We start from the raw sequence: 9,224 nt of genomic DNA, 5'->3' as shown, positions 1-9,224 counted from the left end.
TTTGTTGGCAAAGAGACTGAAGAAAATTTATTTGAAATGAAATACAGGTGATCAAGCTGTAACAAATACAGTAATCATCTAGCAGAAATTGCCTTGGAGCCTAAATTGTACATGAGACAGTGTTCTTTTCCTTCTCCCATCCATCAGGATTTCCCTTATAATCTGGGTGTCCGTAGCATATTGTTTACTTAGCATTAAATGTGGGAGCTATTCAATAATACGGCTTTGAAAATGCTGGGCTTCTGAAAGCTACTGGAACACACCAAAACTTTGCTTTTATTTTTCAGAAGATTACCCAGGAATGGGGTATTTCAAGTACCACTAATATGTTTGTGGAAATGCTAGTTACCTTTGTTTGTTTGTTTGAAGATACTAAAGTTCCAACGTATCTTCCAATAAGAGAAACTAGAGAAAGATCCAACTAGAGCTATTATCGATTCGTCTTTTCCATCTCAAAAGTGAGCCTCCCCAAATCCAGGGCTTAGGGCCTTTCTAGGGACGGGGAAGTCCTTAGTTCTTGTAGATGTTGCGTGTCTTGCATGCACAACTTCCTACTGGCTTATTTTCCTGCAGATAAGAGGTTGTAGTTATGGGTGTCACTGTATTTATTTATTGGTCCAAAAGACTGGTACAAAGGACAGGCAGGCAGAGAGGGCACTGACTCAACCAAGGTTGCCATCTGCCTGTCCCTTTGGAAGGGACAGAACAGCCCATCGAGTCCAACTCTGCACACCCAAGTGCTGTTGGATTCTTTCCACATGACCACAAGCACTTGAATACCCTTCGTCTGTAGCAAAGCCTGTAGGTGCAGAGCACTCTGGGAATCCCCATAGGTGAGGCTGTGTGAACTACGTGGGCTGTGGTTGCAGAGATGAGAATGTAAATGGGATCACAAATATAGTAAGTATGCTTGTGACATATAGTCATCATGCAGTTTGCTTGTTGATGTTGGACTACTACGTGCCATCCAGGACTGTTTCTAAGAATCTACTGAACATGTATCCCCGGGGCTTAGGAGATAAGATGAAAAGAGGAATTTGGTGTCCTTGCCAAGATTTCTAGATAATGGGGAGGATTTTTTTTTTTTTTAGGAGGAAATGATATTCATTCCAGGGTTGGGAGGGTGAAGTGAGAAGAAGACAGCCTTAGCCAATAAGAAAATGCTGCCAAAACCGAGGCTGACTCAGAATGTACCCTCTAGAGCAACAGAAAAGAGGTGAGGGAAGCTGTCTTACTCTGTTTCACTGAAAATCTCCTCATCCTACTGTTCATATTCCTGGCTTTCCACATCTGTAGTCACCAGGTCCAACTAGCTCTGTCTTCTCTGAGTCTGGAATCCATCTTCCCCTTCTCCATTTCTCCAGCCACTGAGTTCAATTTGTCACCATCTTTTACCTGAATTCCTGCGGTAGTCTCCTAACTGGTCTTCCTGCTTTCTACCCTCCCCCAACAAGGGGCTGGTGGCTATTTGGTCAGGTGGCTATTTGTGGGTGAGTAGAGGGCTCAGGGCACCTAGATTTAACAGTCTCATCACACTTTCCAGTGAGGGAGATGTAATCCTTCAAAAGGAAATAAAAATGGAGTAGATCGGGGCGCCTGGGTGGCTCGGTCAGTTAAGCGTCTGCCTCCTGCTCAGGTCATGATCCCGGGGCCCTGGGATCGAGTTCCGCATCAGGCTCCCTGCTCAGCGAGGAGTCTGCTTCTTCATCTCCCTCTCCCCTTGTTCATGCTCTTTCTCTCTATCTCTCAAATAAATAAATAAAAATTTAAAAAAAAATTTTTTTAATGGAGTAGATAATGAATGTTCAAAAATCAGCATGTGCCCACTATATGTTGATTATAGAAAGGGCACCCAAGTGCAATGGTGTATATTACCATTGGTATATATTACCATATACAATATATATACCAATGGCATATATTACCATCCCTTTGTTAACTAGCTTGTTAACTTATCTGTCTTCCCCAATAGATGCTAAAGTCATTGAAGGAAGAACCATGTCTTACTCATTTTTGTATGGCCTGGCCTCCCACAGATACACACGGTAAATATTCATTGTACATTGTACGAAAGAATGAATCAATGTCCGTTTAAATGAAAGTTTTGTTTTTGTCTAGTCTATAAGCTTCTGGAATTAGTTTATGATCCCCTAGCCTTCAGTGATCCTTCTTCCTGACCTAACCTGCTCAACACTGAACTCAGTAGTACTCAGTCCACTCACCCTCTGGGTGCTCCCAAAGAGAGAGAGAGAGAGAACCAAGAGACTACATGTCAAATACAAGATTCTTTCTGCTCCCATTCAGCCATCTTTTCTGTCACCATTTGATCTTCAGGAACTCCTAACATGCATTTGTTCCTGGGATGCTTAGGAATTCTTGATAAGCTGATCTCTAACTATCTTACTTGACATTGTACAATGAATGGAAAGAATGTGTTTTGAAATCAAACAGATGTAGGTTCCAAGATGAACCTACCAATTACTAGCTTTGTGACCCTGGATACTTTTTTTTAACTGCTCTGGATCTTGGGTTACACGTATGTTCACTGAAGATACTACAAGGGTAAATGAAATAATATATGCAAAAACACTTGTCAAAATGCTTGTCATGCGACAGGTGTTCAGTGAACATCAGCTCCATTCTGCTTTGGTGGCTTACAGTGACAGAGGCATGAGAGAAATCTGCAGTGTTAGAGTAGGTAATTTGAACTGAAAGGAAAAAGAGAGAAAAGCCGAATGAACATAATGATTTGCTCTGACATGAATCAAACTCAATTATTAGCTTTTCACCAAACTATATACAACATACCAAAGTTTAAAAAATATTTAGGGTGCCTGGGTGGTTCAGTCGGTTGAGCGTCCGACTCTTGGTTTGGGCTCAGGTCATGATCTCATGGATCATGGGATCGAGCCCCGCGTTGGGCTCTGCACTCAACATGGAGTCTGCTTCAGATTCTCTCTACCTCACCCTCCCACTCTTTCTCTCTCTCAGATAAATAAATAAAATCTTTTTAAAAAATTTTAAGTGGGTTTAAGGGAGAAACAAGCCCGTATATATTTCTAAAACAACAGAATTAGATATTCCACAAACTGGAACCTGCACAGGCATAACATTGGAAGAGATTTCTTCTCTAAAGTTGTGGCGTTGTTTTGTTCCACGGGGACGGAGTCCTGAGTGTATTATAAGTTGCCAGCCACTACCAGCAGAGAGGTCACTCGTATGGAAACCCCAAGACAGAACAGATCTAGGATTGGAGAGTCAGCAAGCATTCAAATGAGCACGTTGCCTGGGGGGTGGGCGTGGGGGAGGGGGCTCTGCTCATTAACTTTTTTCCACTCCTCTGGAATGCTCAGTTTCTTTTTTATTTATCTCATCAATAAAAGAACACGTTAAATTAGGTATGGTATAATTAATTATGTGATGTAATAAAAATCATAGTGAGGTTGGTTCTAGAAAAAGGAATGAAACATTGACAATGACTGTATTTTTGTTCTCTCTTCTCACTGAAGAAATCACAAAAAACTCAACGTACTGCAGTAGAAAGATAATTTGAGTTTCTCTCTAATTAGATAATAATAATAATTTTAAAAAACGTGTTGACCCGAGGAGACATAAAATCAACTCGACAGCTCAAAAGGAGGGCATGATCCCCACTTCTGTCTCCAGTCTCACTCCTCTTGCCCACTCTTCCTGTTCTCCCAGATTCTAAGCTGCTCACACGTGGCAGAGTGTGCGTATGCTCTCCTGGTGCGGGAACGGTGAGTGTGCTAATTCGTGGTTTGGAGGCGAGAGAAGGTACGAGGTAGAGCTGGAAGACGGTGAGCTACAAATAGTGTGAGCCACCTCCACACCTCTTGCTGCAGAACTACACCACTTCTTTCCCTGCCAAAGGGGAGCCATGGTGCTACAGTAGCCTGAGGACAGAGAGGCTTGTTTTTTCTTTGGAGAAGGACTCTTCCCTGATAGGAGAAATGACTATCAATCATGGTGCCTCCCCTTAACCTGGCCAAGGGGAGGATGCATACATGATTGAAAGCAGGTCTATCAGATGCTCTTGACCTGGAATTCTGATGTCAAGAGAAAAGGCACAAAAACTCGAATGGTCCCAGATCATTTACTCTGGTAACAACGGCCAAAGAAAACTGCATTATTCCGAACACCGGAATTCCCAGAGCTTCCCTGACACTTTTATGAAGAAGATTCTCAGCTTCTCCTGTTCTGTGAGCTACTCTATATCCTTCTAATAAATTCATTTGTTCATTTACGATATCCAGACTTAGCTTCTGTTATTTCCATCACAGAATTTGGACTAAAATAGCTTCTCAAATGCTACAGGCTCTAATATGCAATGCTAAAGGTCAAAATTTGGGAGGTGGAGGGAGTCACTTAGGGTCAAACATTCACTAAGGCATCAAGTTCAATTTTTCTCAAGCCATATTCACATCCCATATGTTGGCTTTATGACAATTCTCACAAGCCTGGGAAGGCAAAGGAGCCCCATCTTCCCAGGATTAATCTGATTGAAATCACCGGATTCTCTACTTCTGCCAATGTAATTCCAATAAGCCCCACAGATTCTAGCAAAAGGTCAGTGGTGCTGGTCTAGGTGAGAAGTTTAAATCAGTCTTATAAGAGGCAGAGCCAAAGCTGCATGGTAATTATATAACAGATTATGATGGAAAAGTAGCCACTGCAGTTAGGTCAAGAGGCATGTAAAAAAATCACTGTGTGGGCACCTTTTCAAACTGCAACCCTCCATTAGGAACCTACATTTCCCAGAAGATCCTCATTCCTTCATTTAGGCAGCAATTTCAGTCAGCTGGATCCACGGTTTCTGCACGACAGCAAACTGAGAAAAGAGACTGTATTTTACTTTCCTATAAGCAACATCTCCTGGCATTGGCATTTTGTATCCCTAAGATGTCACATGCTTTCAGAGTTATTTTCAGTTTTGGTTTGCGAAGTCTCCTAGATTAGCAATAACCGGCCTTCTCCTCCTGGAGTTTAGGGAGGGAAGGGGGAAGGCGTGCATAGGAGAGGAGGCTCCTGAAACATTACTAGAGCCCTCCTCAATCGGGTAAAATTTCTTCTTTTTAAAATTTGTTTATTTTCGCTGCAGGTGCCACTCCAGCGCCCAGCGTCTCCGTATATTCTTTCAGTCAACATTTGTTGAGTACTTATTACGTGCCAAGCACTATAATCTGTACCAGGCACTGGTAAACGAGGTAGGCAAGGGGCTTACCCCTGGGGAGCTTCTAATCCGATGGAGGGAGATAGAAACAAACACAATTTCAGACCTGCTTGGCGCCCGGGCAGTCCCTGGGTCTAGCCAGTGGGTTAAGGGGAGTCTGACGTCCTGACTTTCCAGGTAGAAATGGTTGTTTGTGTGAAGGAGCAATAAGGACAAACGCTTCAGGCCAGAAACGATCAAACCAGGCAACCGTTGATGGCAAGTAAGTTCAAAGAAAGAAAGTCTTTCAGGGAAGGTCTTACTTCCACTGACATATTTCAGTATTTCTTTGTTTCGCCCATTTGGAATCTAGCAAGCGCCTTGCCTTTGTAGAATGCTCTGTGATTTGTGCAGAGCCCTTTCATTTGGTCACGAGAGGAGGGCTGCGCACATATCACTCTGATTTCACAGACGAGAAGACGGAGGCTCACTCAGCTCTCCCAGCTAGCTTCACTGCAGCCGGACTGCCCCCCTGTCCTGGCCCGGGCCATGGTCCTCACTTCTCTTCCACCTCTCTTGTCGCCATCTTTCTCATCTGGCGCAAAATCCCCTGCTAGTTTGGGTTTGATCGGGATCAGCCACGGTATTTTGATTGGGACACAGAACATGTCCCCTGACATGCACAAACGCCTGGAAAGTACATAACCCGGGAATCTGCTACCATCGTTGGTCAAAAATTACTACTTTTAAACCTTTCTCTGCCTGGCTCAGAGGACAGTTGAGGAAAAGAACCCCATTGCCAGTGGGGCATTGGCCTTCCCTGCAGGGATGGTCACACAGAGCAATCCAGAGAGGACATTACAAACTTAATTACTGTTTTGCATCAAACACTGGAGTTATTAATCGCAGCAACCTTTCCTCTGAATTTATAACAGTAAGAGTCCTGGCCTTCCATGACTCGTTGACCTGATTCATCCATCCCCATAAAAATTGATTAATTTCATGAGAGTAGGATAGAAACCACGCACAAGTAAACCTTTGTTGTGATAACATGGCTTCAACTGTGCTCGCTTCGGCAGCACACAAAATGATAATATGGCCTCTACTAATGAAAGGTAACGTTTATCTAGCACTTATTGTAAGCCAGGGCCTATGCTAAGTATTTCATGTAATTCTCTCATTCCATCTTCATCCCAACCTGTTCGGGTTGGAACTACTATCATAACAGTTTCATAGATGAAGAAATTGGGGTTCCAAAGGGGAACTGTGTGCTCAACAATACAGATCTACGCAGGGGTGGAGCCCCCGTGTTTGACACAGGAGCTGTCTGACCGCAGGACCCTCTTCCCCGATCACCGTTCGAATTACGGGCACAAACTATTCGAGTCAGACCTTCACCCAACTCCCTATTTTAGGCACAAGGCAACAGAGGTCCTGGTAGAGGAAGGGTCTGCTTAAAGTCACACAATAGGTCTTCACCAACCGAATGAGACTTTGCTTCCACATGGCCTCTCCCAACTCAAGAAAAGCTAGAAAGAGTCTTCGGTATTTGCCTCCAAATTTCCAGAGGAATATCTTTGGAAAGTGGAGTTGAGTACATGCCATGGAAAGTGGGGTCCTGACAAACCGACGCTCATGAATCTAATGATGAGGTCATTTACTCAATTATAAGAAACATTTCTAAACAATCATAAAGGGGCCGTTTTCCAGCAGGAGTCCCCATCCCACTTGGATGCGTTCTGAGAAGAGCGAGCCTGGAGAAGTATTATCTGTTTCCTAAGAGTACATTTTTCTCAAGCTGTCAGGGGAGTCGTCTTTGAAAAACTCATAAACAGAAAGTTAACTTGTAGTAAGCTGATGATGATAATGCAGATTTTATTACTTTTGTTGTTTGGGCTGTCTTCCTTTTCTTCTTTTTTTTAAAAAAGAGCTCAATAACCACACTGGATGTTAACAATCCATTAGCTCTAAAAGGAACAATTTTTAGTTTCCAGAAAACTCATTTTACCTCCCAAATCTGAACCTGTAAACACAAAAGCTCTTTGTCTTACAAAAAGGCTTAGTATTAGTTGTTTCCACAAGATTAGCCCCATTGATCTGAAACAACTGCGCTTCGGAAAAAAATGTAGGACATTATCAATTTTAATCATTTGTCCGGGAAGCTACGCTTAGACTAATGTTATTTATCCAGCTGGGTATACCGACTAGGAGGGAGAAGATCAAAGCAGTTGGCGAGGGTGTACCATCCATGATCTGTCCTGATCATCAACCAAGCCTGGGGCCCACGGGCCTGATGACAAACGCCTTCTTACACACCCTTTTAGGATGCTGCTAAGTGGATGGCAGGGCTATCCGTAATGGCCACAGTCCCCTCCAAGAATTGCTAGGATCTCTTTTCAGGTCATTCTGAAGTTCTGCTTAGTTTTCCACATGGTCAGCGCACAGAAAGCACAAGATGCAAACACTGACATGACATGCAATTTACAGCAATGGGCCCCTTGCGATTATTAAAAAAAAAAAAAAGAAATTACACATAAAAAGGGGTGTGGGAGGAGGCCTGTGGCACTGTGCATGTCACCTCTAGATGGGGCTCCCTCGACCCTCTCCTGGGAGGAAGGCTGAGCTACCACCGCATCCTGCTCCAGTCCCGCCTCCTCACTCTCCCTAATGGCAGGACGGCAGGAAGGCAGCATCAGAGAGCACAGGAAAGGCACTCCTGGGGGCGGGCGGACAGTCCCTGTGTGTGCAGTGGGGGCTGGGGATGGTGGGACCCACACAGAAGATGGTTCGGCCAAGAAAGGAAAAATGGAAAGAGCAGAAAAATAAATCAATGAAAATACACATCACATCAATACAAAACCCACAGGAGGCATTTACCTGAGAAGCAAGAAAGCAAAGGAGGCAATTTAAAGTAAAACAAGTATGGGTCTCCTGGGTGGCTCAGTCGGTTAAGCATCTGCCTTCGGCTCAGGTCATGATCCCGGAGTCCCCACATCAGGTTCCCTGCTCATCGGGGAGCCTGCTTCTCCCTCTCCCTCTGTCACTCCACCTGCTTGTGCTCGCTCACTCTCTCTCTCTCAAATAAATAAAATCTTGAAAAAGTAGAACAATGTAAAAGTGACAGGCAGCGCAGGGCTCCCTTCTCCCACAGGGCTGCTGGGTTGGGAAATCCATTCCCACCAGGCACAGGATGGCTTTCTGAAGGACGCCAGCCTCGCCCAGATGTTTGGAAAGGAGCTTGCAGAAAGGTAAGAGGGGAAGCTATCGCAGAGAACCTGCCGGCTGACTCCTTCCCTTCCCGAGTGTGAAAGCTTCTCAGAGAACTTTCAAGGCTGACAGCTGAATTTAATCAGGGTTAAATCACTGAAATGATGATCATGTTTTTATGCGGCACAAATGAAAAGTGAATCTGCCAGTGCCTTCCTTACAAGGTAAAGGCACTGGCTTCTCGGAGCAGCCCCGCCGTTTGGAACTGTTTCCAAGTAAGGGGAGGCAGGAAATGTGGAAGTCTGGTTCATTGCTAATGTCTTCTAGGGACTGGAGTCCTGGAGGTTGGACAGGCAAGGTCCACGGCAGGTATTCTGGATCGACAGTGCTCACTTGGCTCTCAGTTCAGCAAAATTCTTCCTACGTGGCATCCTAGCTACATTCTATATTTGAGACAGCCGTTTTCCCTTAGGAGCTCCAAATGTTGTCTGCAAAAGGAGCTTGCATAAACTGTACTACCAGGGGCTTGGACTGAGTGAAACATCGGTTCCTTTCAATTTTGCACCGGTTCGGTCTTTTTAGAAAATGTGCAGGTCCCGTTCTGGTTCAGACTGGCTTACCACGTGATATATTTTCTTTAGACATCAGTGTGAAGTCAACAGTGTTATGTCATGTACCTTTGATGTGACGAGATGGCCGCTTTACCTTTGTAGACGTCCTCCCCCAAACCCATCACCCTTGTCAAACCGTGAGAGAGACATCAGCTAAACCCGATGAAAAGCATCCTATAAATTACCTAACCAGTAATTCTCAAACTGTCAAAGTCATCAAAAACAAAGAAAGTCTG

At 44.2% G+C, this 9,224-nt stretch overlaps 1 long non-coding RNA gene across 1 annotated transcript; it reads left to right on the top strand.

The window, feature by feature from the left end:
* The first annotated feature begins 473 nt into the window (after window positions 1-473).
* LOC113922000 lies at window positions 474-4,261 on the top strand. The gene is made up of 4 exons (XR_003519877.1): window positions 474-900; window positions 1,092-1,216; window positions 1,973-2,045; window positions 3,703-4,261. It is a non-coding gene; the product is annotated as an uncharacterized LOC113922000 (long non-coding RNA).
* Window positions 4,262-9,224: the final 4,963 nt, after the last annotated feature.

Source organism: Zalophus californianus, chromosome 9 (assembly GCF_009762305.2).
Source record: "Zalophus californianus isolate mZalCal1 chromosome 9, mZalCal1.pri.v2, whole genome shotgun sequence".
Taxonomy (NCBI): Eukaryota; Metazoa; Chordata; class Mammalia; order Carnivora; family Otariidae; genus Zalophus; species Zalophus californianus.
The sequence above is the reverse complement of the archived record's forward strand: the minus strand, read 5'-3'. Positions and strand labels throughout refer to the sequence as shown.